This window comes from Protopterus annectens, chromosome 8.part0, assembly GCF_019279795.1.
Source record: "Protopterus annectens isolate FY-2018-M chromosome 8.part0, PAN1.0, whole genome shotgun sequence".
Lineage (NCBI taxonomy): Eukaryota > Metazoa > Chordata > Ceratodontiformes > Protopteridae > Protopterus > Protopterus annectens.
Window position 1 is genome coordinate 1811634653 of NC_056741.1, and position 26820 is coordinate 1811661472.

The 26820-nt window shown below is 43.7% G+C and overlaps 1 protein-coding gene across 2 annotated transcripts in view; it reads left to right on the forward strand.

Moving 5' to 3' along the window:
* The window catches only part of VAC14 (VAC14 component of PIKFYVE complex), a 3391123-nt gene that overhangs the window by 88253 nt on the left and 3276050 nt on the right, over window positions 1-26820 (forward strand). The window lies entirely within an intron of this gene.

Below are 26820 nucleotides of genomic sequence, written 5' to 3' on the forward strand. Positions count from 1 at the left end.
TTAATATCCTGTTTCCTGATCAACCTGAAATTCAAGCCAAGTGAAGTCCCCCTACACTATTTTCTCCAATTTCATTAGTGTTGTCTTTTGCAATGTCATTTTATAGGTACTGTTTTGTCGAAGTTAATCCCATTTTTAAATGATCTTTCCTGTAATTCCTAATTCAAGTATCTCAGTTGATTGCATTCTCATGTCACTGTTCTCCTGACTGGAAGATTACTAAGTTTTTTATTTCTGTCAGGGAATATGAAATCCCTAAATAGGAACATAGCCAAGCAACATAACAGTGTTGGTTTATTCAAGAAATTTGTATTCCAAGGGCCTTACCATTGTTTTGTAATTCTATTCAATTATCTTATGATCTGATAATGGGAGATGTGACAGGATTGATCCTTCTTCCTCTCCTTATAGGACTTGAGGCCAACAGGACGGTGTCAACACAGCACCTAAAACTTTCCCAGACTACCAAACTCCTCCCCAACAATCCTGTATCCAGAAGCTTTCCCTGGCCATGTATAAAGTTTTATTAAATTGTAAATGACCCAGCACTTCTGTTTTTTTTTTTTTTTTAAAGAGTTTCTGATGTAGTTTTGTATTTCTGACTAGGAGTTTAATATTTTCTCTACATCTGTTCTCCCGATCACTTCTAGTTGCAGAGTATACAGTTGTAAAAGCCGTGTTTGAAAATTTATCTGCTTCTCCTTCTTACTTTTAGTTTCTTGCTGTGAATATGCTATTAACTCCTTTAGGGTTCCGGTCTGTTCAGACTTCTGTACTCAGGAATAGTGACCATAACATTTCTCTGCAAGGCTTTTTTATTCTTTAGACCTTAAAAGATGGTTGTTTTGGTAACTGCCATTGCTTATTTCTAGTTTATAACATGAAATGTGCATTTTTATGGGGATGATTTTTTTGTGAGCAAGTTAAAGTCCAGTGATCAGAAACGCTAAGTAGGTAATAATAAGTAACAAACTTGTTTCTTTAGAATACACAAAGCTTTCAGGCCAATGCCCTTCCTCAGTGTGTTACGTAACAAGCTACTATTCATATACATTTAAAGGAAAACCTTCATAACACAGCCCAATCAGAAAAAAAAAAACAATTAACTGATATTCATATTTAAAGACATAAAACACATTTTAAAATATAAAACATTTTCTGTCTAAATTAAGTCTTGCAATCTAAAATTATAAAAAGTATTAAAAAATATAAAAATATATATTTGTATATTAAAGTGCATATATCAATCATTTACAATAGTTCAACAGCATTTGTTTTTTTCTTTAGTATAGGTATCAAGCTCACTGCTGCGTTAATACCAGGTAGAGAGTCTGCTTACAGTCTCACTATCCATTCATACTGTAAAATCTGTATTCTGTTTTTCATATTACCTCCTCTTATACTTCTCTGCCCAATACTTATAACTGTAAACTTAAATTCATGGTCTCTTCCCATTTCATCCATGTGTTTTGCAAGTGCATTGGTTTTAACATTCCTGTGCATTTCAGATTTATGTTCTGTTATAAGATCCTTAAGTCTTTGTGTGCACTTATCTACATAGAAGGAACGACACTTTGTACAGGTAGCAAGGCACACCACATTAGAAGTAGAGCAGGTAGCTTAACATTTAAATGTGTATTTTATAGGTTCATAGGGAGGAACTAGGCTATCTGTCCGAGCCCATTTATAAGCCTAGCCAGAGTGTGTCGGCTTTCGCCATCCCATTGATTAATTAACTGATCTTCTGTCAAGCAGAGCCAATGAAGTGATCCCGGGGGGGGGGGGTATCTTCTGTTACCCATCCACTCGTCAAGGTTTCTCTTGAAGAGTGTTAGTGAGGGGCTCTGACTAATGTAGTTTGGAATTTTGTTCCAAAGCATGGGAAGTCTGTGACAAGAATTTATCCCTCCAGCATGTTCTATTTATTGTTGTGGCGAGGTTTAGCTCACTAGAGCGCGTGGCTTGGACTGACTTGGATTTCTTAAGGTGGAGCAGGACCATGAATTCTGAGTTGGACATGGCTTTGTAAGTCAGGCAGAGATCACCTCTGAGTAAGCGATATGCCACTGAGTACAGACAGAGTTTTTTCAGTCGGGCTGCATAGGACATATGTTTGAGGCCCAGTAATCCTCTTGGTGAGGTACTTTTGTGGTCTTTCCAGCTGTTGGAAGTGTATTGTGTGGTACATCCCAAATGGGGCATTGTACTCTATGATGGGTCTGATGAGTGACGAGTAGAGGGGCACTATAACCTCTTTATTTCTAGATGTGAACCCTTTAGTAATTAGATGGGCCACACAGAAGGATTTCCTAACTACTTTGGCAATATGATTGTCAAAGGAGAGATTACTATCTACCTGGGTCCCCAGATCTCTTATTACCTCTTCTGTATTAAGGGGGCTGCCACCTATGTTGTAATTTGTGGGTGTTTTGTTTTTCCCAAACGGGATGACTATGCATTTTTTGGCATTTAGCTTGAGGCCATGACTTTGACACCAGGTGTCTGTCTCAGTAAGGCCCTTTTGGAGGATGTCCGTGTCAGCCGGAGAGTCAGTTATGGCTCCCAGTTTGCAGTCATCGGCGACCGTGGTAAGCCATAGTCCTCCTGTGTTTGCCTGTACTTCTGAGAAGTATATGCCAAACAGTAAGTGTCCCAGGACAGAGCCTTGCGGGACACCACTTGTGACTGGTTTAGAGTCGGACCTGGAGCCCACTATTCTTACCGTGTGAGTTCTGTCTGTAAGCCAGTTGGCAACCCATCTCATGACGTAGGGGTTTGTGTTCAGGCTGGTGAGTTTTTCTGTAATACTCGAGTGGGGAATGGTGTCGAAAGCTTTAGCGAAGTCAAGGTAGGCTGTATGAACCACCTTTCCCTTGTCTATGGCCTTGTTGACTGTCTTGAAGAAGTCAGCCAGGTTTAGTAGGCATGATCTGCCCTTAACAAAGCCGAACTGGGTTGGGTCAAGTGTTTGGAGGTTCCCAATGTCTTTGTTAATGAGTTCCATGATGATGCGCTCCATAGCCTTGCAGACCAGGCTAGTCAGGCTTATAGGGCAATAGTTGTGGAGTGGAATAACCATTGCTGTGCTCCATTCTATGGACACGTAGCCTGTGGAGAGGCTGAGGCTGAACAGTGTGTTTAGGTGGGGGGGTTAGTTTGTTCTGTAGTTCATGCAAGACACAGCCTGGGACACCATCTGGACCCATTAATGCTGTGTTTTTGGCTTTTGAAGTGGCTGTTTTCACCTGTGCGTCTGTGATTTCCGGGACACTACACTTTTCTGGTATATATTTTTTTAGATGTTTGTACATATATATTTGAGTAGGTTATTACATGGTGTGGTTATATGCAATTAGTAAAAGTTTTTTATTGTTATTTGATGTCATGATTTAGTGATGGTGTTTATCATGCTGTCATTATGCTCCTATATACTGGGTTTAAGCACATATTTCTCTTTGTGGATTGAATAAAGAATTTTATTCAGTTTAAATTGCTAGGCCCTTTAAGAATCAAACACTGATGTTAATTGGGTTTGATTAGCACTAATTGGGAAGGCCAGTGATTTGTGTTATATATATGATGTAGCAGCATACTGTTTTATTCAATGGTCTGAAGAAGTAGGAGTTATTCCCATGAAAGCGCTAACCAAATAAAAATAGAAGTTATGTCCTTACCATAACGTTCCATGTGGAGTGTTCATCTCGCCTTTGTTCTTGCACCTGGGTTCGGAGCCGATCCTCGGCTCCGTGTTGGCCGCTTGGCAAAGCTCTGCATCGAGAAGAAGCTCGAGACCAACCTATCTCCCACAATCCCCCTCTGCCTTTACCTCAGATCTAGTTTGCAAACAAACCAGAACTCGACGGAAGTGAACATAACACATACATGCAAGCATAGCTGAAACACAGCCGCCATAACTGAACAAAGCAGAAGTGGGAGAACCAAACCAGACACCTAAACTGGACGTTCTTCCTGAGGGTGCGAGGGTGGGAATGTAAGAACAAAGGCGAGATGAACACTCCACATGGAACGTTATGGTAAGGACATAACTTCTATATGTGGGAGTGTTCAATCTCGCCGTTTGTTCTTACAACTGGGTAGCGTCCCTAGCTCCGTGTTCCTGAGGAACTCACGGGAGAACGTTCCTGAGCATAGTGGAACCAAAGGTTGCCCTGTCCCTGGAAACCCTATCTACTTTGTAATGAGAGTATGTGGTTTAGACCAAGTGGCAGCCGCACAAATAGTGTCCAACGGTAGGCGGGCTGCATGAGCCAGGAATGTAGATATTGATCTTGTAGAATGCCCTTTGGGCTTAACAGGTAAACTCTGCTCAGAGGCAGTATAAACAAAAATAATACAGTCGGAAAGCCATTTGGAAAGGGTTTGTTTCGTAACTGCCATGCCCTTTCTGCTGTCTGCAAAGGCTATAAAGAGCTGATCTGTTTTTTTTTGATCCTTTGTCCTAGCCAAGTAAAACCTGAGTTGTCTATGAACATCTAACTTTTGTAACATATATTCCAACTTACTGGAATGGTTCTTGAAAAATGTGGGGAGCTCAATGGACTGATTAATGTTATTGACGGAGCAAACTTTGGGAAGAAAGGATGGATTAGTGCGAAGAGATACTCTATCAGGGTGAAAGATCAAATATGGGTGTTTAACGGAAAGAGCTTGAAGTTCCGATACTCGTCTGGCTGATGTGATAGCTACCAGAAAAAGGGTTTTCCATGACAGAAACTTCAAAGAACAGGAAGAGGCTGGTTCAAAAGGAGGTAGCATTAGCTGTGATAATAGAAGGTTCAAATTCCAAGGTGATGTAGGAATTCTAACTGGTGCCTGATATGAAAAGATCCTTTTAAAAAGGCCTTACAAAGTCTATGAGCCATAATAGGCGCCCCATTTTCTCCCACATGAAAGTTTGAAATAGCAGCCAATTGAACTCTCAAAGTGGCAGGAGAAGCTCCTTGGTGGAATAGTTCGGATAAAAACTCCAAGACTCTGTTTAGTGGGGCTGTTACGGGATCCAATTGTTGTGTAGTTGCCCAGTGTACAAAACGCTTCTATTTACTAGTGTAAATCTTTGTAGTGGAAGCCTTATGAGAAGCCACTAGAATATTTTGAACTGCAGGGGAAAGAAGATCAGACCTGGCTAAGAAGGGAAGCGGAGCAGCCAAGCTGCTAGTCTTAGGGATAGAAGCGACGGGTGGGGAGCCCCTGACGAGTGGGTCAGTAGATCCGACTCCGGGTCCAGGATCCAGGGTTCCCGAATTTGGTGTGCTTGAAGAAAGGGAAACCAAATTTGACGAGGCCAGAATGGGGCAATGAGGATTATTGTCCTCTCCAGGTTGTTGGCTTTCTGTAGAAATTTTGCAATCAGAGGAATAGGAGGAAAGGCGTACAGGAGGCCCGGGGGCTAATCGTGAACCAGAGCATCCCTGGGGACTTCCCCTGGAGGGGGTAATAGGGCAAAATAGCTTCTGCATTTGGCGTTCATTGGAGACGCAAACAGATCGCAGCAAGGCTGGCCCCACTTGCGAAAAATTTTCTTCGCAATTGATAGTTTGAGGGACCACTCGTGAGGTAACAGGATGGCTCTGCTCAACCTGTCCGCTATGACGTTGGATAACCCCGGGATGTGCGTTGCTGTCAGAAAGCAACCCGTGGACTCTGCCCATTGCCAGATTCTCATGGCCTCTCTGCATAGTTGATAAGACTTGGTTCCCCCTTGTTTGTTTATGTACCAGACTACGGACATGTTGTCCGACTGAACTGCAATGGTCCCTAGAGGAAGAAGGGGAGAAAAGTGTTGCAACGCTAGAAACACTGCCCTCATCTCTAGAACATTGATGTGCAGATTGTACTCCAATTTGGTCCATTCGCCTTGGACTGTCTGTCCCTGAAAGATGCCCCCCCACCCTATCAAGGAAGCGTCCGTGGTCACCGTAGCTGTCGGCGTGGGTAGCACAAATGGCTGTCCGCTGGAGAGATTGCAAGTCTGAAGCCACCAAGACAGGTGCGATTTGCAGATGTTTGTGATGTGAATTTCGTGTGTCAGGGGTAACTGTTGGAACGACCATTGTGCAAACAGTAGCCATTGAAGAACTCTCATGTGCAGTCTTCCCAAGGGTATCGCAATGAGAGAAGCTGCCATGAGACCCAAAACCTTCAGAACCAGTTTTGCTGGGGATTTTTTGGACAACAGGAGAAGAGATATATGGTTTTGTAGGGAGGCTATTCTTTCTGGAGGAAGCCTTAGGATTAAGCAACGCGTATCCAATTCTGCTCCTATGAATGAGATATGCTGTGATGGCTGTAATACAGATTTTTCGAAATTTACGGAAATTCCGAGATGAACACAGAGTTGTAGTGTGTAATCCCTGGCCTGAATCAGTCGACGCTCGGTGGTAGCAGAAAGGAGCCAGTCGTCCAGATACGGAAACACCTGGAATCCCAGGCATCTCAAGTGAGACGCTACCACTGCCATACATTTGGTGAAAACCCTGGGGGCTGAGGTCAGACCAAAGGGCAGGGCTCGAAACTGAAAGTGACTGGCTCCCAGCCGGAAGCGCAAGTGATCCCTGGACGCCCTGGCCATTTTGATGTGGTAGTACGCGTCCTTTAGATCTATTGAGCACATCCAGTCGTCCTTCTGTAAAAATGGAAGGATCGATTGAAGCGTGACCATCCGGAACTTTTCTTTCTTGACAAAGGTATTGAGTTTGCTTAGGTCCAGAATTGGCCTCCAGTCCCCTGTCTTTTTTGGAACTAAAAAGAACCTTGAGTAAGTTCCGAATCCTCTTTGGTCCGCCGGGACTGGTTGGATGACTCTTTTTTTTTTTAGCAGCTTTGAAATTTCTATAGCTGCAGGGTCTCGCAGATGGAGAGGTACATCTGGGAGTCTTTTCTGCAGAATTGGGGGCAATAGGAAAGGGATTCTGTAACCTCTGGTAACAATGCTTTTTACCCAATTGTCTGATGTAAGACTTTGCCAGGCCTGAGGGTATAAAGCTAAGCGACCCCCGACTGCCTCCAGAGCAGGACAGTCGGGCCTCCTCTCAGGAGTGCTGGAAAGGTTTCCTGGGGAGTGTATCCCTGTCACCTTGGTTTTGCGGACCCCCTCTGCCGCCAGGGCGACGTATTCCACCTCTGCCCCCTCCTCTGCCTCTAGAGGGGGCATCACCCTGTGTGCCTGGGAAAGAGCCTTGGGGTTTTCGAAACCACATTTTTCCACCACGTTGCCCTTTGGGGTACGGTCTGGATGGGGTGGAAAAATGGACTCCGACAGCAGACAGAGTCTTTCCCTCTTGCTCACACCGGGTAAGGGTCTCCTTTACTTTTGGCCAAAGAGAGTGGCACCATCAAATGGGGCGTTAGTAAAGGAAGACTTGAAGGCTTCCGCAAAGGAACATAAGCGCATCCAGGATTGTCTACGAAGAGCAATTTCTGAAGCTGCAGCCCTACTCGATCCTTCGGCTGCATATGAAATCAGCCTCATGGACGAGTTCACAATAGATGTAAGGGTATTGAGTTGTGCTGTAACTTTCTCTGAGACAGCAGCATCTGTAGTACCCTGGAGGGTATCTCCCAACTCTTTGATTAGATCCCTCTGTAACCGTGTGAAATGGGTCAAATAGTTCAGGGATCGCATAAAAAAAGCCGCTGAACTAAAAATGCACTTCCCATACCTGTCCATAGTCCTAGTATCTCTGTTAGGCGGATGGACAGATGAGGAAGATTCAGACATCTCCTTTTTAGTGGCCGCTGCCACTACCATAGCGTCCACTGGATCTCCCTTTGTGAGATGAGCCTTGTCTTGTGGGGCAGTAATATATTTATTAGGCTTTCTAGGGACTGGCTCCACTGTGTCAGGTGTCTCCCACGCCCTTCGAGCAATCAGTTCCATCAACTCATCGAAGGGCGGAGTGACCCAGGAGGAGGAAGGGCGAGCACCGAATGCCTTCAGCAAGACTGACTCATCCTCAGAAGGGGGTAGGGCTTGCCAATCACCTCTCTGTTTTAGGATCTCCAGGATGTCAGAAAAGGAGACATCCTCTGAGGGTGATTTAGGGGACCCTTCTGACTCATCTAAGTCAGTGTCCGATGTCAAGGATTCTTGTGGAGAATCCAAGTGTCTCCTCTTACACAATCTTTTCCTCGGAACTTCCTCGGGGGGGGCATCCGATGAAGCCTCCGAGGAAGAGGGGGCACCCTCTGGGGGCGGCTGAGACACTGGTGCTCAACGCTTTGATGTAGCCGTGGGTGCAGAGGAGGATAACGGACCCTTATGGGAAGGCGAAGCTGTTTCTGCTGAAGTGGTTGTCTGAGTCGACAACACCTTCCTCATGAGGTCGAAGGCCCCCGGGTCCCAAGCCGAGGAATCCGTCGGTTCCGAAGAAAGCGGAGGAATCCCTGAGACGGGAACCGAGGGCATCGACCCCAAGGACGGAGCTGAGTCGATCCGAGCCGAGGCTCCGAGAGGGAGAGTCAGAACCGAAACGTCGGTCCGACTCTCAGTCCCCGAACCAAGGATGGATCTTCGGCTCCGCGATTCCGGTAATGGGTCCGTCGGAGTCTAGGTGAATGGTACCGACCGAGAGAAGGACGGTTCCGGCACAGAGGGCTCCACAATCATCAGATCAGCCTCTCCCGGCTCCGAAGACTGAATAGGCCTCTGAGGAGGAACAGATGGAGATAAGGGAAGGCCTTCGAGTCTGGACACCAACTGGGAGGAGACAGAGATGAGTTTGGACAAGGCCGTATTCTCCATTAATTTCTGCACCACGCGGTCTACATCGGTGTCGGAGAGGGGCCTAGAAGAACGCGTCGAAGGAATCGAAGACGGAGCCGACCTCAAGAGTGCAGGAGGTGGAAGCTCCGTCACCGGTTCCAAGACCCGAGGCTCGGTAACTGACAAAAGTTCAACACTCGGCCCCGAGGTCTGTGGAACCGGTGAGCGAACTTTAAATGAAGAGCTCGGAGCCGATGGCATGGGCTCTGACATCTTCGATTCCATCGAGGATTTAGATGTCTGGTCCGATGCATCCAGAGCCTCTTGGAATGCAGGCTTCAAAAGGCCTCTATCCATAAGTTTCCTGCGCCTATCTGTCATGACCCTTCCACTGAAAGAATGACAGATGGAGCAGTCTTCTTGCAGATGGAGAGGGCCAAGACAGTAGACGCAGGAACTATGATTATCTGTGACGGACATCTTCTGTCCACATTGGCACCGTTTGAAGCCTGATTTAGCTTTTTCAGACATGGTAACACTAAAGTCAAAAAGTTAAACAGTACACAGAGTTGAACAGTAATAGCCAGTAATAAAGTCAAATCCAGTAAAATATGTCAAATCCGGTAGTTAAAGTCAAATCCAGAAGTTTGTAGGATATAAAGTTTAAAGGGTGGGGTAGGCCCCGAGGGAACTAACAATATAAGTATATAAAAATTATATACGTACTCGAGAAAGCCCTCGACTCGCTACACACACACACACACAAAACAACTTTAAGAAGTTAGAAGAAAAAAATTATCCAAAAATTATTAGATAAATATAATCTTAGCTTTCAGGTGGTCCGAGCTCATCAAAAATGATGCGAACGTTGCAGCGGCAAACTAGATCTGAGGTAAAGGCAGAGGGGGATTGTGGGAGATAGGTTGGTCTCGAGCTTCTTCTCGATGCAGAGCTTTGCCAAGCGGCCGACACGGAGCCGAGGATTGGCTCCGAACCCAGGTGTAAGAACAAACGGCGAGATTGAATGCTCTCACATTATAGTTTTTTATCGTTTGAAGCTTGGAGTGAATATATTTCTACATTGTCTATGATCCTTGGATGTTTGTGTGTTCCTGTACTTTTCCGGTATTGTTGTGGGCCCATTTGTTAATGGATGTATAAACCTTACACTATTTATGCTGCCTTTACAACAGGGGCAGTTATAACAAGGAAAAGTACCTACTTTATGTGTTAGTTTAACATTTTGTTGCTTCATATCCATATAACAAAGGCTTTTTTTTTAAGTTTGCATACTTCCTGTAGGCAAAGTAGGGTCTCTCTCCCACCAGTTGTTTCAGCTCTGGCATAGAGCCTAGTAAGGTCCACTGCTTAGATATAATATTTTTAATATCATTAGTCCTTCTATTAACCTAGTTATGTAGTGTAAGGTACCTTGTTCCCCTACATAATCCCTAAGGGGGGGGCTCTTTCTTTCTAAAATATGGTCTTGCACTACCATGTCTATCTTCTCCTTCGAGCTTTTTTGGCAACTAAAATTAAATGCCACAATTCACCCAGGACTAAGTGAAAACATACTGTTGTAGTTGTTCTGAAATTAAGGGCTGTATATATATATATTTATATCTAACTTTCCATTTATTATTATTATTATAACTTTTTTTCTTATCAGTTTTACATTTTGTACATTCTTATATTTATAATATATTTTTATAATTATTTATATTATGGAAGGATAAATGCATGTGACACTTTTTTTACTTTTGACTTCTTAAGAGGAGCAGTCAATGGAATTTTAATAAGCTTTGATCACATTAAATATTGAAATAAGTAAGGCGGTTGCATCTCCCACAATTAGTTCTGATTAAGTCATGGATTGTAAGAAGACAAAGCACTTTGATTTGATGTTATAAATGTTTTGTTATTAAACTATTGAACTACCCAAGGATTTTCTCTACCCTGCAACCTCAGATTTTTTTAAATTTTTTGGTAAAGTAGGAAATACAAGTTTATAGACTAATGGAACTATATTCTTGTTGTTACCCAGAAAATTTTTGTTTTTTCTTTTATTGTTGTGAAAGTAGTAGGTTTTCCACTTGCCTATAGACTGTTTTGAGTTTTGTTTCTTGTACAGTAATAATTTTATTCCATAAGCGCTGGTCTATATTTTCCAATCTGAATTGTATGGCCATTTTTTTTTGTTGTTTCCACACTTTCTGTAATGTAAGTTTTATAAGATTATCACTGAACAGCCTAATGTTCCATTTGCTGCTGTGCTCCGAGTGGCCATGGCTTTCACAGGCTGGGTCAAGCACTTCTTGTGTTCAATGGCTTGAGGTTGCGCCACCTCTGTTCTGGCTTGGACTGCCTCTGCGGTCTCAACCCCCTCCGGCCTTTGGTGTGCTCCTGCTCCTGGTCTTGGTCCTCCTTTTACCGCCGGACTCGGCTCCTTCCCGAGGGGAGAGGGATGCGGCTGTTTCTCAGTTAGTCCCCTGTACCAAAAGCGCGCTCGGAGACCGGTCCCTCTCCTTCTTCTAGAGAGGGATGCAGCTAAAAGGACGGAGGGAGTTCGTCCTAGCGGCGGGCGGGGCTACTCTGTTCCGGGTGGCAGGCCGGCGACTCTCCCAGCCTCTCGGATCGATTTTCGAATCTCATACCAGGCCCGGTCCCTGTGACCGCTTCGGATGGGAGATGGGAGCAGAGACTGACGATGAGGATGGGGGAGGCACCAAGGCCCTCCCAGGCCCTCCAAATCTACCCACCAGCCTTTTTGATGCACAGTCTGGACGGCTCCGGGTTGAGACAGGTTCATCCCCGCCCAGCCCAAGATGGGGAGTCGCAACTCCCCAGAGCTTCGAGCGGATCCACCCCAAGCCTGTGCTCCTTCTCAGGCCCCGCTATCGGGTTGGGTGCTGGAAACCGCCGGAGCCGACCGGAGGAAGGTCGGAGCCGTCCGGGGATCAGCCGCCCCATCCGAGCGCCTGCCCCGGTCTCTCTCGGGGATCGGGGAGCGATGCTCGCCGCTTTGATCCGAGGGCTCCAGTGCTCCGCCGATGTAGTGGCTTCCGGGCGCGCGGTCTCCCGACCCCGGCTCTTTGGCGCGGCTCGATAGCTCCCGGGGTCTCCCGCCCCCGCCGGACCTTGGTGGTGGCCCCTTGACTTTTGATGTAGTGGAGGCCACCCCATGGGTCTCCGGACGCCGGCAGGGGGACTCCTCTGACAGCGCCCCCTCTGCAGGCCCAGGCTTGGCTTTGCTGCCCTAGTGGAGGCGTTTTCCCTCCCCCAAGTTTTGCTGCATGGGGCAAATTTGCGCAAAAAGGAAGGCTCGGCGCCCCCGTCCCGCGGATGTCTGCTCGTCTGAGGCGTCGGAAATACTCCCTCTCAGGGGTGGTCATGGACTGTCTTCCTGAATGGGTGGTGTGCCCAGTGTCACAGCCGAGACATCATGGAAATTACTCCCGTGTTAAGGAGTTGATCCCCTTTGCCCTGCCCCCAGATGATCCGTTGTCTGCCAGAGGCGATCCTGAAACTGCCCCCGTCGCCCTCTTGGCAGACCCCCACCGACCCTGCCGACGCCTGGTGGACCTGGAATGAAGGAGAACCCATTGGGTCCGAGGGAGCCCCAAGGGCGGATGGCCTGATCACGCAGTCCGGAACTGGACGGGACCCAAGGTAGATAGCACCCTCACCAAAATGCCATGTTGTGGCCAGCGGCCGAGTCTCGATGATGGACCGTCCCTCAGTCCACCACGAGCTGAGGGGCGACCTTCCCAACTTGCGGCTGAGCCATTTGGCGAGTTCGGCGACCTTCTCGGTAGGATCTGAACTATTTAACTATGTTTCTGGATGCAGCGAGATCTTATTAACTCTACGCTGCATCCCACTCTCCATTTCAGAGGAGGACAGGGTTCTGCAGCGGCTCTCCCACTCAGAGGTCGATCACAACTTAGCTGGTGGGACAGGACTGGTCACAGCGGAGGCGGCCTGGCTCCGCGAGGACGATTTTGGTAGGCGTCGTTCCCGCTTGATTAACGCCCTCTGTGGCTCTGTTGGAGGCCCTTCAAGTAGACCCAGACGGGCCCCCTGAGATAGATTCTCTGACGTTTGGAGCTTCAAGTCCGTTAGTGAGGCGTTGACCCAGAGAGGAAAGGTCCTAGGAAGGGAACCAAAAGGGTCGAATCCGCACCCACCCCAGAGGCCCTAGGCGAACCAAGCCAGCAGAAGAAGATGGTTCGAAGGGCGGGGTAGTCAGCCTGCTCCGGACAGCCCTTCCGTGGCAGAGGACTCTCAGGGGAAACTTCGGGTCCAGGGAACCTTTCCAAAACAGGGTACCCTGAGGAACCTTGGGGCGTTGAGGGGCACCTGAGGGCAGTGGGAGTCCATCGGCCTCTCGCTGGGTTCGGGGATGGGATATCCACCTAAGCGGCATAGGAGTTCGCCACCTTCCGCCTGGGTTCTCAAATCGCATCACTCCATGGCATTCCTTTCTTCACACCTTCCAAAGTTCCCGGCCTCCCAGGCGTTCGGTCCAGTCAGAAATTGGGCAGTGGCCATCAGCTAAGGAAAGAGAGCCAGCCTCCCAGGACCAGATCCAGATCGGATCAGGGTTCTATACTTTTAGTCTTTAGTGCCAAAAAGGCTCCCAAACTAAGAAGATCGGGCTTCCTCTCTGCAGTCCCCTCGGTCCCAGAAAAAAAATCAGATAATGCACTCGTCTATCTCTTCTGATCTGGGATGTGCATCCTGAAGATATGTGGATTAGATCTCAAGACGGCGTACTACCACATCCTGCACTCCAGGCAGTTCGGGTTCTTCTCCTTCGGCTGGGGCAGTCACCCCAGGGGTCCTCCTTCGCTGGTCTCACCCCCCCTGGGGTGTTTGCAGTACTAGCAGCAGGTCTGCCCACCTGGGGGCTGGCTGGGTGCAGGCAGCCCTACCACCTGACGATGGCTGGCTGGTATCCCCCCAACACTCCATCTCACTTCTACTAGTATGACTTCTCCACCTACAAATCTTGCTCCATTTCCTCTTATCTACATATTCTAAACCTCCAACCTAAACAGCTCACAGAGTTCTTCACAGGGCTCTAGGCGGACACAAGGGTTCATGAGCCTCACCAGGTTTTGACAGTTTCTCCTGCAGCTTGAGTGCGGGCCATTCCTCCCATTCAAGTTCTCCATTCCCAGTTGGTCCTGAGAATCTGGGTCCAGATGGCTGGCTATAGCACTTCTTCCTCTTGCCAGGCTCGCTCTCGCATTTTACAGTGGACCTGGAGCGCTCCATGTCATATGGTCATGTACTCTCCCCTGCTCTCCCCATCCATCATCCATAAGCGATCCTCCCCTCTTGTGGTGGCTCACTCTGCTTCTCCCGCTCCCCTCTGCATATCTCCTTCTCCCTGCGCTCCGGTGACCGGGCGCCTCCCCACGGTGACCACGGGGCGCGCGGGCAGGACGGTCAGGCCGCCTGCAGGTTCAGACCTGCGCCAGAGATTCAATGTTCTCCGAATGTTCTAGCTGTTTCAGAGTGCTCTGGGTTTTTTCACGCCAGGAACAGTGCTGGGGGATCCAATGTCTGTTGTCTGTTGTTCAAACAATCATCAACAAACACACCCTCACAAGAAGGAGGCTTTGAGTTTTGGCGGGGGTTTGAGGCCAGAGGCTCTCCACTGTCCCACATTCACTGCTTGCCAAACACTATTCCGGGAGCAGCAACGTAGCACCATTCTGACCAGTCCCTTTGCCTGATTGCCAGGTAAGTATTCAGCCGAATTGTCAAGTAAGCGGTCCATATTCGCATGGTGGGGAACCCTTCTCAAATCTTTTGCTTCTCCCAGTTTTTGGCTCTAATACCTTTTTTAAACAATACTTTCCGAAGGTCCCAAAGGCATCACGGGTGCATGTGGCCCGCCCACCTCTGTATGCCTGCCACCCCCTTCTTCGTGATGCCTCCAGTTAACTGAAAGCCTCTCGGGTGGGTTGCAGAATGATCATTATCCATTCTGGCCTCGACAGATCGCTCCATCTCACCTCGTGTCTCCTTTCACCTTTCTATCCTCCATCAGGATCGAATCCAGGATCATATCCCCTATTCCTTCGATCCTGCCTCCCTCCCTGGACAACCTCAACTGCTCCAGTGGCACCGCCTGTCACGCTCTTATTCAGGACTCCAGTGTTTCTTATTTTGGTGCGAGAGCCCTATTTGGTGGCGGCTCTTTGCATCCCACTAAAAAGGTTTACGAAGCAAATGGAAGCGTTCTCTGTGTGGGCGTTCGGCAAGGCTAAATCCTGTCACGGTCCTCCTTCTAACCTCTCTCTCTTTTTCCTTGGTGTTAGCAGTTCCCCCAGGTCAACCAACTTCCAGCAATAACTACCATGGCTGCAACAAAGAGTCTAATCCTCTGTTGGTCAAAGTGTACAAAACATTCCTCCAATAAATTAACTTTTCCAAATTATTCTATAAATTCCTTCAGGCCTTCCTCTCCTTTCCAGTTCTCCCTTGGGCCCTTTCTTTTGGTCCCGCCCCTTTTGGCCAGTGACCCTTTGAGCAAATTCTTCACAGTGGATACAGCTTTTGGGTCCCTACAAGACAGCTTTTCTGTAGCCATTACATAGCCAAGAGGTTACTGTTACTTGAGCTTGCTCGGCTAAATCTCCTTTACTTCTCCCTTCATCCGGACAACCCCTCCCTTCAGGACCAACCGTCCTTCCGAATCAATCCATTCCTGCACCTGTCAATCAATCCAAGTAACAAAACTGAAAACTTCCCTAAAGATAAGTAACAAAAGGTGAATATCTTCCCACACTCACTAGATTTTCTCTCAACAGGACAGCTGGTCATAGGCAACAGCTTTTATTCAGGCATTCCATTCCAAAATTTTATTTCCTTTGCAAAAAAGTTTTTCCTGTCCATGGATTGATTTCTTACTTTTATTGCTGTATCATATCACGGAATTACCAGGAAAGCGTCAGAGGCATTCACTGAGTGTTCCATGCCATTCAACCGGCATTCACAAGGCCTAAAGCGTGACCTTCAAACAGGTTCCCAGCCATGACCTTTATTACAGCAGCACATACATTTTTCTACATCTCATTTATTTTGCACTATAGTTCTATCTTGCATCTCTTTTTGCGACAGTGGTTTGGCTATCCTTCGGCATGGCGACAAGATTCAGGTAGCTGGGGACGAGATTCGTCAGGTTGGGGACTCTGAATATATCCTTGCAGACAAATGAATGTCTGTACTCTTCCATAATTCTTTTCTTATAACGTTCCATCGATTGGGTATATTTCGCTCTGCCCTCCTATCCCCTGGCCTTTCAGTTTCGTTTCCTGCTCTTTTATGTTTTTAGAATTTTTGGGTATTGTTGCCATGAAGCTCTGAGGGTAGGTGAGGCAGATTGGGTGAGGCGTGAGGAGGGGAGGCTGAGCTTGATCCATAGGAAAAAAAACACGCGGTTTGGATCCCGTATATGGATCCATAACCACAGGCAGCAGACAAATGAATACAACACTCAAGATTTGGGCATTTATGTGAGTACATAACTTCTAAGTCCTATAAGGCATCTTATTATTTTGGCTTTATTTTCTCAGAGTTTTTCACACACACTTTTTTTTAGTTATTGGTAGTTGTTTGTGTGTGGGCGCCATTTTTTTTACTTCATTTTTTTAAATACACTATTAGCACTTAAGGTCATACAAAGTTAAAGATGTCATACAAAGTTAAAGATGTACTTCTGCAGTATTTCTGGCTACATCTTTTTTTACTAAATAGGTTTCTTTGAAATTGTGCCGATTTGTATTTAGTGTCAGTGGCTTACAGGTAGCACAATCATCTTTGGTGCTTGAAGAATAGAAAGCTGTGTGCTTTATTACCGCACTACATACTTGATACTGACACTGCAGTGCATCATGAGGTGGGGGGGTACCCACCTGAATGTGCTATCCTTCGATGAGACCATAAAAAGAGGACTCATCTGCATAAGTTGGTGGTAGTTCAGGTGGAGTCAAAAGATCCCATAGTACTTATCGGAAAAGAGTAGGGGTACTTTATTAACATTTGCATTCATTTTATATCATATAAAAACTTTTAAATCAGTTATTTGCACAATCATTTTTTTCATTCATACCTAAAATTATTTGCAAGTTATCAATACAAAAGGGCAACTTACCAACACAAAATAACTAAACATTTTATTTCTTTCATTATTTTTCTATTTACCTTCTGTAACACCCACTATTTCTTTTACAACCATTCTTATTTCAGCTAATGCATCTCCTCTTCCATTTTTTTGTTGTATAACAAATTGTCACATCTTTTTTCTACAACCCCCCCCATATTGTCACAAATAGTACTTTATCCCATTAATTAGTATCACTTTTCTTTACTTTCTGATACTTCACATGTAATGTCATATTCATATTTATGCATTTAAACCCTTCCCAAATTTTTTTTTTATTGAAAAAAAGAAAAAGAATAATATTTTGCTGTTTCTTCTTCAGTACCATTAACGCATTCTCCTTGTCTCCATCTCATTATATTTCATAGTCCGTTTCACTGGTAACTTCTTTGATAAAATTCTCCACAAAAAATCCTCTTGCTTTATAATATTTTTCAAACCATTTTCTTCTGTCTTTTACTGCCTTTTTTCATCTTCTTTTAATTCCTCCCATGAGTGCACCAAATATTTTTAAACCATATTATGCCATTCTTTTCTTTATCTGTTGACGTAGCTTGCATTTAACTTCCACAATTTCATTTTTGTCATATTCTTTTTCTTCCATTCTATTCCTTTTTCTTTTCTTTTCCCTATTTTTCCTTCCCGTACATGTTTATATTTTTCATATAGCATCTTACCTGTCATTTCTTTTTATCTTTCTTTTACCTTTCTCATTACCCAAAATAAATGCATAGATGGTAAGTGCACTACTGGATTTTTTAAATTCGAACCAAAGTGTCTAGCAGGGATCAGGTGCCTACATGGGTTAACAGTCTGCCATCAGTATATCCTTGGGTTACTGGGAGTAGATGGGTTTTAGCCAGCATGAAATTTTATGCCTAGAGGAAAAAAATTTGAGGACAGTGACCAGTGGAAATTGTGTGTGTGTTTGTATGTGTACATTGCAGGACCACTGCAAAGTTCTGGAGCAGCAGCTATAATAATAATATAGTGAATATCTCCTCAGCCAAAGAAATTCACAGTCTTTCATACAGGTTGACCCCTTGCCCCACTCCTTTAGTAGGCTGAATATGTCCATCTACCATTAAGGTGTGCTTACATCTATGGCCATACTCTCTATTTCTAAATTGTATGCTTGGTCTCCAGACTGACTCCGTGTCTGTCAGCCTGGGAGTTTTCAGCATTGTATGAAACCTATTTAGCCTTCATTTCTATGCCTAAGGTTTGTCTCCATAGTAATATTTATACCTTTTGGTTGTTCGTGTGATGTGGCTACCTTATAATTCCTTCTTCTGTTAGACTACCATTTGTTAATGTGTCTGTATCTTTAGGAGCTTAGTAATGTATTGGATCTAGAAAGTTATTCACTTCCATTACTTCCAAATGTTTCACATCCCTGCTTTGTGGTTACTATGTTATCCTGTTGTGAGTAAGACAGTGCTCCAAACTTGTGCATCTTATGTAATGTGGTCCCAGTCTCTAACTGTAGTCCCCTTCTAATGTGCAGTAATTAGGGAAAGAATCGCTGAACAAATCGCCTTCTGTAATAATGATGATGATGACAATGGTACTGTGTTATTATTAATAATAATGGGTTAGGCATGGCCCTTGATACTTTTGTATGACATGTCAAGGACCAGTGATCTCCATGTCTGCTTGTTGTTTGCACTTAGAGGTACTTTTGATTAAGATCATGATAAGCTTGAGACTTAGTCTTGTGAGACAAGGAAGATGGACTGGTCCTATCACATGAGAACATTATCTGTTTTCCATAATGATAGATGTGTAAGACTAGGTCTGTTATCCTTCTCCCAGACTCTCTTGTTTGGTTGGGAAGTTTTTTCAGAGACTTGCTTCCTTGATGGGTTCTGTGAATGTTTACTCTACTCTACAGCAGACTTACACCAATCAGGAGAAGGGTCATTCTTCAAGCAAGATTATGTGGAAAGGGGAGGAATTTAGTAGCCTGGGAAAATTCTAGGTTTTGAGCTAATTGAGTAGAGGAGGACGGACTTGGTGCCACACATCTGTTGTTATGGTAAGTATGAAGCTTTCATAAAAACAAAAGCCACCCTGGAAACACCGAAGCTGAGGAGGAATTACTGTAAACCACTTTCTTTAAGCGTGACACAACACAGCTCCAGGATGGCTTTTGTTTTTGTTCTTGTTTGATTTGCCCCTTAACTGCTTTTTATTTCCAGGTATGAAGCCTTCACTGCTCTGCACTTAATCAGCTGTGTTTTTTCCTGTCTTGCATTCTTCACCGTAACTGATTTTAGCTTCTTGTCATTCCCACTGTCAGAGGAGTACAACTCCAACCAGCATGTGGCATGGCATCAAACGTGGGGCTAGGCAATTGTGCCTAACCTGTGCACCCACCTGTTCTTTTCCCACACCCAGTTTGCATTTTGATCCTGTTTGTCATGGAAATGTTCTTGCATTCAATGCAAAGAAAGTATAAGAAAGGTTTCTCAAAAGATGCTGGATGTCAAGAGTGTCCTCCACATGGTTTAACATGATGGTCTCTCACATAATCACAAGCTTTTGACACAGCACCCTGAGAAGGTGGAAGATATGGAGGTGAGACATAAAGTCATGCCTGTTTGGAGATCCATCATTTAGCCAACACCCCACTGAGTAGTGAGGGGTTGAGTGTGCAGCTTCCATTTTCTTCCTGCCTGCCCTTAGAGTATGAAAATGGTCCATGTGGATCAGTGCTGTAACAAAGATTAAATAAATGAAATAATACATAAGATCATTGCAGCTCCCTGCATTTGAATGCTAGGACTCATGGCATTCCTGAAGTAATGGTGCTGCACACCCAGTGATACATGACAGTTCTTTAGTGGACTCTCGGATACAATGGGTTCTGCTTGTAGACCCTCTAGAAAATGCAAGGACCAGCTCTTTTGGTGGACAGTCGAGTCAATCTTGTTTATTGTTGGTGTCTTTCATTACTTGACTTAAGTGTGACAATGAAACAAATGCATATGCCCCGGGGGGGCATTATTTGAAGCAGACGAACCAAGCATCTAGTTAGCCCAAAAGACCAATGTGCATATTAGTGAGGGCTGTCCATCTCACCTGGCAGACATTCCAGGGATCTCTTTGCACTGTTGAGACTGCCATCCATTCTGACAACGTGATGGTGGTTTGATTTGTAAATAAGCAGGATGAAACTCACACCTATCCTTTTAGTTGAGAGGCAGTGAGAATACGGGAGTGGGGATTTGCCTCCATTCGCATTCTTGTTGATTCTCATTTCCTGACGTGAGGCCAAGTCTGTTGAAGGGCTTAGTTGCTGTCTCAAGTTGCTCAATGAGTGCACTTCATTGTGACATTCTGCAAATCTTTATTATATTTGGCTTATGTAAAGGATTGTTATATGATTTGTTTTTATGGTCGGTAGTACAATATGTTTCCAGATAATATCTGTATAGCTTTGTCATTTAATTAGAACTAAAGCATTTATATGTCTCTTTCTAAATGTGACATTTCTATCACTGTAAATGTGATACAACTCCCCTTAAATAACACGGCGTGCTTATGCCGTGCAACTTGTGTAACTAATTAAATGTAGTCTGTATTTGAGTATCATTACATTTTCCTAAAATGTTGCAGTCTAATTTCAAACTTTCAGTTTGTTTATCTCTTAATTCCTCCATTCCTGATAGTGCACCTTGTTTTCACTTTCTCTCTCTTTCTTTTCTTGTTTCCACTCCTCCCTATCTACTGTAGCTCACACATAATAGACTTTACCTTAGGCGCTCTGCCATTTCTCTAGATTATTATGCTATTCAACATATCCTTGTCAGTGTAACTATATACAGTATCTTAGCCAATAACAGTGTAAAATTTTCATAGGTTCACATGTAAGTACTAGGCTAGTTGCCCTTGTGGCCCATTTTAACCCTAGCCAGTTTCCCTTTTTATGCTCAGAATAACATATCCCATTGATTATAGATTGGCTTTACCCATCCCGTGGTCAATAATTAATTATATATTACCTCAAAAAGAATAACTGGGATCATACTGTAGATAATGTATGGGGACCTATGCATGGGTTAAAGCATTTAGGAGCTGACTGTGTCGATCAGCAGTACTGGGGCTGTTTCAACGCAATTTTGTCTCATACAATTATATAATCTTAGGGATTTTGTCTATGTAAATTACTCATGTTGTTATTCCTATATGTTTGTTACATTCATTATTATTTTTTTTTCTTTCTGTTGCCATATGACCCGGTTCCTGAAGCTCTTTTGACTAGCAGGCTTTCCTGATTAACAAATGAATGTAGATATAAATAAATACATATTTCTTTATCTGAAGGAACCACCAGTAAATGCTAATAGGCATCAGGCTGCTAGTTTTGTGACATTTGGTTCGCAGCAGACATATAAGATATGCTCTGTCTGGTAGATTAACATCATTGTGTTTTTATCATACTGTTATTTCAGAAGAGTTAATAATGTTTCAAAAATATATTATTTTCTTTCATTTTAAATTTTACAGCCAGCAGCACTATTTTAAGCAATATAGATCAACAGCTTCACAGCACAGACTGCTATTTCCTCGTGTATCATATTGTTTGCATATCATATGCATTTTATAAATGTTGGCTAAGTAAAGTGTCATCCAGAAATTTTTATAAGAAAAAATCAGGCCTTGCAGAGCTGTAACCTTTTATTGGCAAGGTCAAATCATGGTCAAAATGACTATTAAAAATGTGATAAACTGCAGTATTTAGTGTAAAATATATTAAAGTTATCAGAAATATAAATGCTTGGTGTTGTTTGACCTTACTATCTAAGCACTTTAAATTTTGTATAAAAGTGAGGTTTTCTAAATGTGGCAAAAAGTGACATTAAACAAATGAAAAAAAATTGCCTCATTAAAATTCAGTGTGTGATTACTGTATTCCTTTGAAGCCAGGAACACAGTCTGCAGAAGTCTTATACATTTTTATTTTATTGTATTTGTGTATCCATTAACTTGCAAAATCATTTGATGCAAGTGTCCCTTTTCAGGGGAGACCTATGAGCTCTGTCTGGATAACTGACTTGCTTGAGGTCACACATATAGGCAAGTAAAAACTAAGGGACTCAAATCCTGGACTACAGGAAGCATCTCATTAACAGTTTACAACCCTAATCCTCTGCACTAACTGCCATCAAATAAGTATGGGTCCTAGTACAATTTTGTAGTCATTTGATGAGAATAAGACAAATCATTTTGAATGTACAGCCTGGCCAATATTAAGATATGTCCTGCTGAAAAATGGTCAGCAGCAAAAGGGGCTAAGTGCAGAAAATAGATTTATGACAGTAGATCATACACTTGTTGACCAGTTTCCTGTAAGTAAGGGAACCACACACACACACACACACACACACACACACACACTTTTGTTTTGTCTTTTTTTAAATTAATTTTAAACTATGGCAACTGTAGCACAGATGCTTTTTTTCCCACATGGGCTGAATGCATAGCCCAGCAGCACCATTTCACAACACACTATATGTTATCACTGCTTGTCTTGTACCTTGTGGTACAGTATGTACCGAGAAAGATGGCGTACATTCTCCAAAGTAAGGATACCTGAGCAATATGGTGTCAACCTTCAAAGGAGAAACTAATTGAACTTGGCACATGTTATATAATTCTCTCCTGTACCTTTGAATGTTTTATTATATTTGATGGCAGAATGATGCTTTTAAGTCTGTTTAGTCTGCTAAATGAAAGTAACTTCTCTTCTTTTGTCTTTACTGTCTTTCATTTTCCACTTATACCATGCTTTTGAATGTCTCAATGGATTTTCTTTGCTATGTGTTCTAGGCTAGAAGTGCATTCCTTGAATCAGCAGCTCACTGTGTAAAGAAATACTTCCTCATATCCAGGAAGTAGTTTGTTTCCAACTTGATGACTTTCTCTTCAGTTCCCTCTTTCTTGTTCAGTGTGTCCTGTCATATTTCCCTAACATATTATTTTGTGATTCCTTATTAAATGGGCTAAAACTGTGGATCTTTAAACTGTGAAAAATAAACAACGAAACAGAAAAAAATAATCAAACTTTTTTAGCATTGTTGAAGTTTTGGGGGAGCATCAGACCTCCTGCAGCTTATATGTACAGATTTCTGTACTTTAGAGTACCATAACATCAGACTTTATATTTTTTATCTAAATTCACGTTTGTAGTTCTGCTGTTTTAAGGATTGCAGTTCTGGTCCTTGAAATTTCAATTAAGAGCAAAATATCCTTTATGGTGCCTAGCCACACATCAAGGCAGCAAAGGGATCAAAAGTTTCTTCACTTCTGTAAAGGAGCTATCCAGTATCAGTTTTGCTTCCTTCTGTTTAGTCTCACATCAGTCCCCAGTGTATTCTGTAAATGCATGGCAGTGGTGATAGCAAATCTCAGTCTGTCTGAAGAGACCAGTCTTTCCATATTTCTCTGACTTGCTTATAGCAGCCCTCACTATAGAAAGCTTGAAGACCTCCAGGGACTACCTCCTAGTTCTCTTTCAGTCTTTAGGGATAACATTGAACATCACAAAGTCCCAGGTGATGCCTACACAGGCCAATCACATTCATTAGATGCCATGTGGGCACTGTGTTTTTTGAACCTTTCTTCCTCAGGACAGAATTCAACCTGTGCAGGCAGTGGTCTTACAAAGACTTCAAAACCAAGAGGTGACAGCAGTGATGTGTCTTATGGCAGCATCCATTTAGGTGACCCTCAGTGCCTGGTTCTACATAAGAGTTTGACAGTGGAAACTTATAGTGCAATGGATTAGCTGTTGGATCCTTTAAATTTCCTCTCCAAGGTATCCAGGAAGTGAATAGATCATCTCAAATGGTTGAACATGAGTATTGTGGCATATTTTTCTCCTCCTGAGGAGAAAACAGCTTTGTGTAACCTGATTGCTTCTGTGTCTTAGGTGGCTACCCACTGTTTGAAATGTGGTTATGATTCTGCTGATGCTACTTCCATGGCTGCTGCCACTGGAACTGGCATGCGGAGGTTTACTTGGTTGCATTTTCTAATCCTTCCTTTGGATGTTAAAGCCGAAATTGTGAATTCTTCCATACAGATGTCCTTAAAAAGTATGATGAGAGAGGTAAACAGATTCAAGGAATTTCTCAATTTTTTTAGCCTTCCTTTTCCAAGTTTGTCAAGAGGGTTTAATGGTATATGTACAACCTTTTTCAAAAAGCCAAATGAGCTAACCCACCAAGCTGCTGGTAAGCAAATGTTTTAAAAAACAATGTCAGGGAAGTTCTAAAAAGAAAGGAAAAACTTCCTCAGAAGAAAGGACAGTCTAAAAATTCTGACTGACTGTTTGGCACACCTTTAATCCTTCCAGAAAGTCTGAACATCCTTTTCTGTCTTTGGCAGCAGAGAGTTTCAGATGAGGAAGAAACTGTTGCAGAAAAAGGTGAAGTCCTAAGCCTGGAAAAATTCCCTTATTAGCCTCAGCAAAAAGTTGAAATCCCTCATCAAAGCCTCCAAAGCCAGCTATGAAGGCAGAATTGCTGTAGACACTAAAAACAACCACAAAGCCTTCTTTAGTTATACCAAGAATCTCCATGACAATACCCAGATTTGCTCTGAGTTACTGCACAATGGTACCTCCTGTATTGAGCCAGCAGATATTGCCAACATATTGGCCGACAGATTCAGTGCCAACTTTACCCCCCCCCCCCCATCTAAAGGACCAATCTCAATACCTGAAGAGTTCCAGGCACCCTGCATTACTGCAGCACAGGTTAAATCTACACTGTCTAAGGCCAAGAATACAGCTTCCATGGGACCCTACAACTGTGTTCTACATGAATTACAAAGTGAACTGGCACCACATCTTTGTGCTCTGTTCACTCGCAGCCTCACCTCAGGCTTTGTCCCTACCGAATGGCGCACTGCTACAGTCATCCGTCTCCATAAAGGAGGAGTGACTACAGACCCTGGAAATTATTGTCCCATTAGCCTGACTAGTCTGATATGTAAGGCTATGGAATGTATCATCATGGACCTAATTTACAAGAATATAGGGAATCTCCAAACTCTAGATCCCACACAGTTTAGTTTTGTGAAAGATAGATCATACCTGGTTGACTTCTTTGAGTCAGTCACCAGAGCAGGGGAATGAAGGTAAGGCAGTTCATACAGCCTACCTCGATCTGGCCAAGGCCTTTGATACCATTCCTCACTCAGGAATTATTGATAAACTCACCAAACTAGGCATCAACCCCTATATTGTTAGGTGGGTTGCAAATTGGCTCACAGAACACACAGTGTGAAAGTAGCAGACACCAAGTCAGACTGCCGACCAGTCATGAGTGGAGTCCCACAGGGATCATTCCTGGGTCCTCTCTTGTTTGGCATCTACTTCTCAGAAGTCCAGCCCAACATGGAGGGACTCTGGCTGACCAAATTCGCAGATGACTGCAAGCGGGTAACCATTATTAACTCCTCAGGTGATGCAGACATCCTACAGAAAGGCCTCACTGAGAACAATGACTGGTGTCAAAACCATGGCCTTAAGCTTAATGACAAAAAATGCGTCATCATCTCCTTTGGGAAAAACTCTGTTCCCACTAATTATCACATCAATGGGAGCCCACTGAACACTGAAAGCGTTATAAGAGATCTGGGGACACAGGTTGACAGCAACCTCTCCTTCGACCACCACATTGCCACTGTGGTCAGACCCTGAAACTGGGGCAAACCACATTGCAGCTAAGCCTTGATAAAGGACAAATTATTATTCCCAGGGATAAAATTCACTGGGTGATATTCCAGGGTGACTCTCTGTCACTGTTGCTGTTTTTTTTGCCCTTAACCCATTAAACTGTCTACTTAGCAGATTAGGTCATGGTTATAATTTGTCTCCGTGAAAACAAAAAAGTGTAAAGACCTCTCATCTGCTTTTTGTGGATGATTTAAAACTGTATAGTTTTTTCAGATGAGGCGCTGAAAGCAAAATTGCAAGTGGTCAAACCTTTCTCAAATGATAAAAGAATGTCATTTGGCCATGATAAATGTGCAGAAGCAACATTTCAAGCAGGAAGGCTGCAGAAGCAAGAAGTTAACAGTCTGGTACAGGAATGTAATATAAAGTAACGAGCTGGAGGGAGTATGTAAGTATTTGGGAATTGATGAAGGATCAGCAATAAAATGTGAACAAATGTGAATAAAACTCTGTAAGGAATATTTTAAAAGATTAAAACAGCCCTGACATCTAGGAACAAAGTCCAGGCCATAAACCAATTTGCTCTTCCTGTTATAACTTAGTTTTGGGGTGATTGACTGGCTCCAGAAGGTATTGGATCATTTAGACAAGAAACCCAGAAAACTGGTTCTCTCTTGCTAAATGATATATAAAAATCAGTGTATACCAAGGTTACGTGGTGTGGGTCTCCTTGAAATCGATTATGTGTAGATTTGCAATTGTAGGACTGCATACATATCTGCTGAATTCATCAGATCCAAACAGTGAAAGTTTTAAAACATGAGAACAAGAAGTCTAATATTACTTCTTTCCTTAGTTTAGCAGAAGCATGTCATTGTTAAGTAGGAATGGAAACCAAACCAGATGTAGACAGAAGTCAGGCAGCAATTGAATGTGCCAAAATAAATGAAAGAATATAAGAAGGATCAGATGAGAAGGCAGGAAATGTGGAAAAGGCATAAATATAGTTGCAAGTACAGGAAACTCTTGGAACACGCTCATGTCCATCAAAATCTGACACAGGAATGATTAAGGAGATGTGAATTTTTAGCAGAAGATGAAAGCAATATTGGTGGCTCAGGATAATGGACTATGTACATGTTGGTCTACAAAGTCCATTGAACATATGGTGGAAACCGACAAATTCAGGTTTTGTAAAAGAGAACTGGAAAACAGTCACACCTCCTTTTT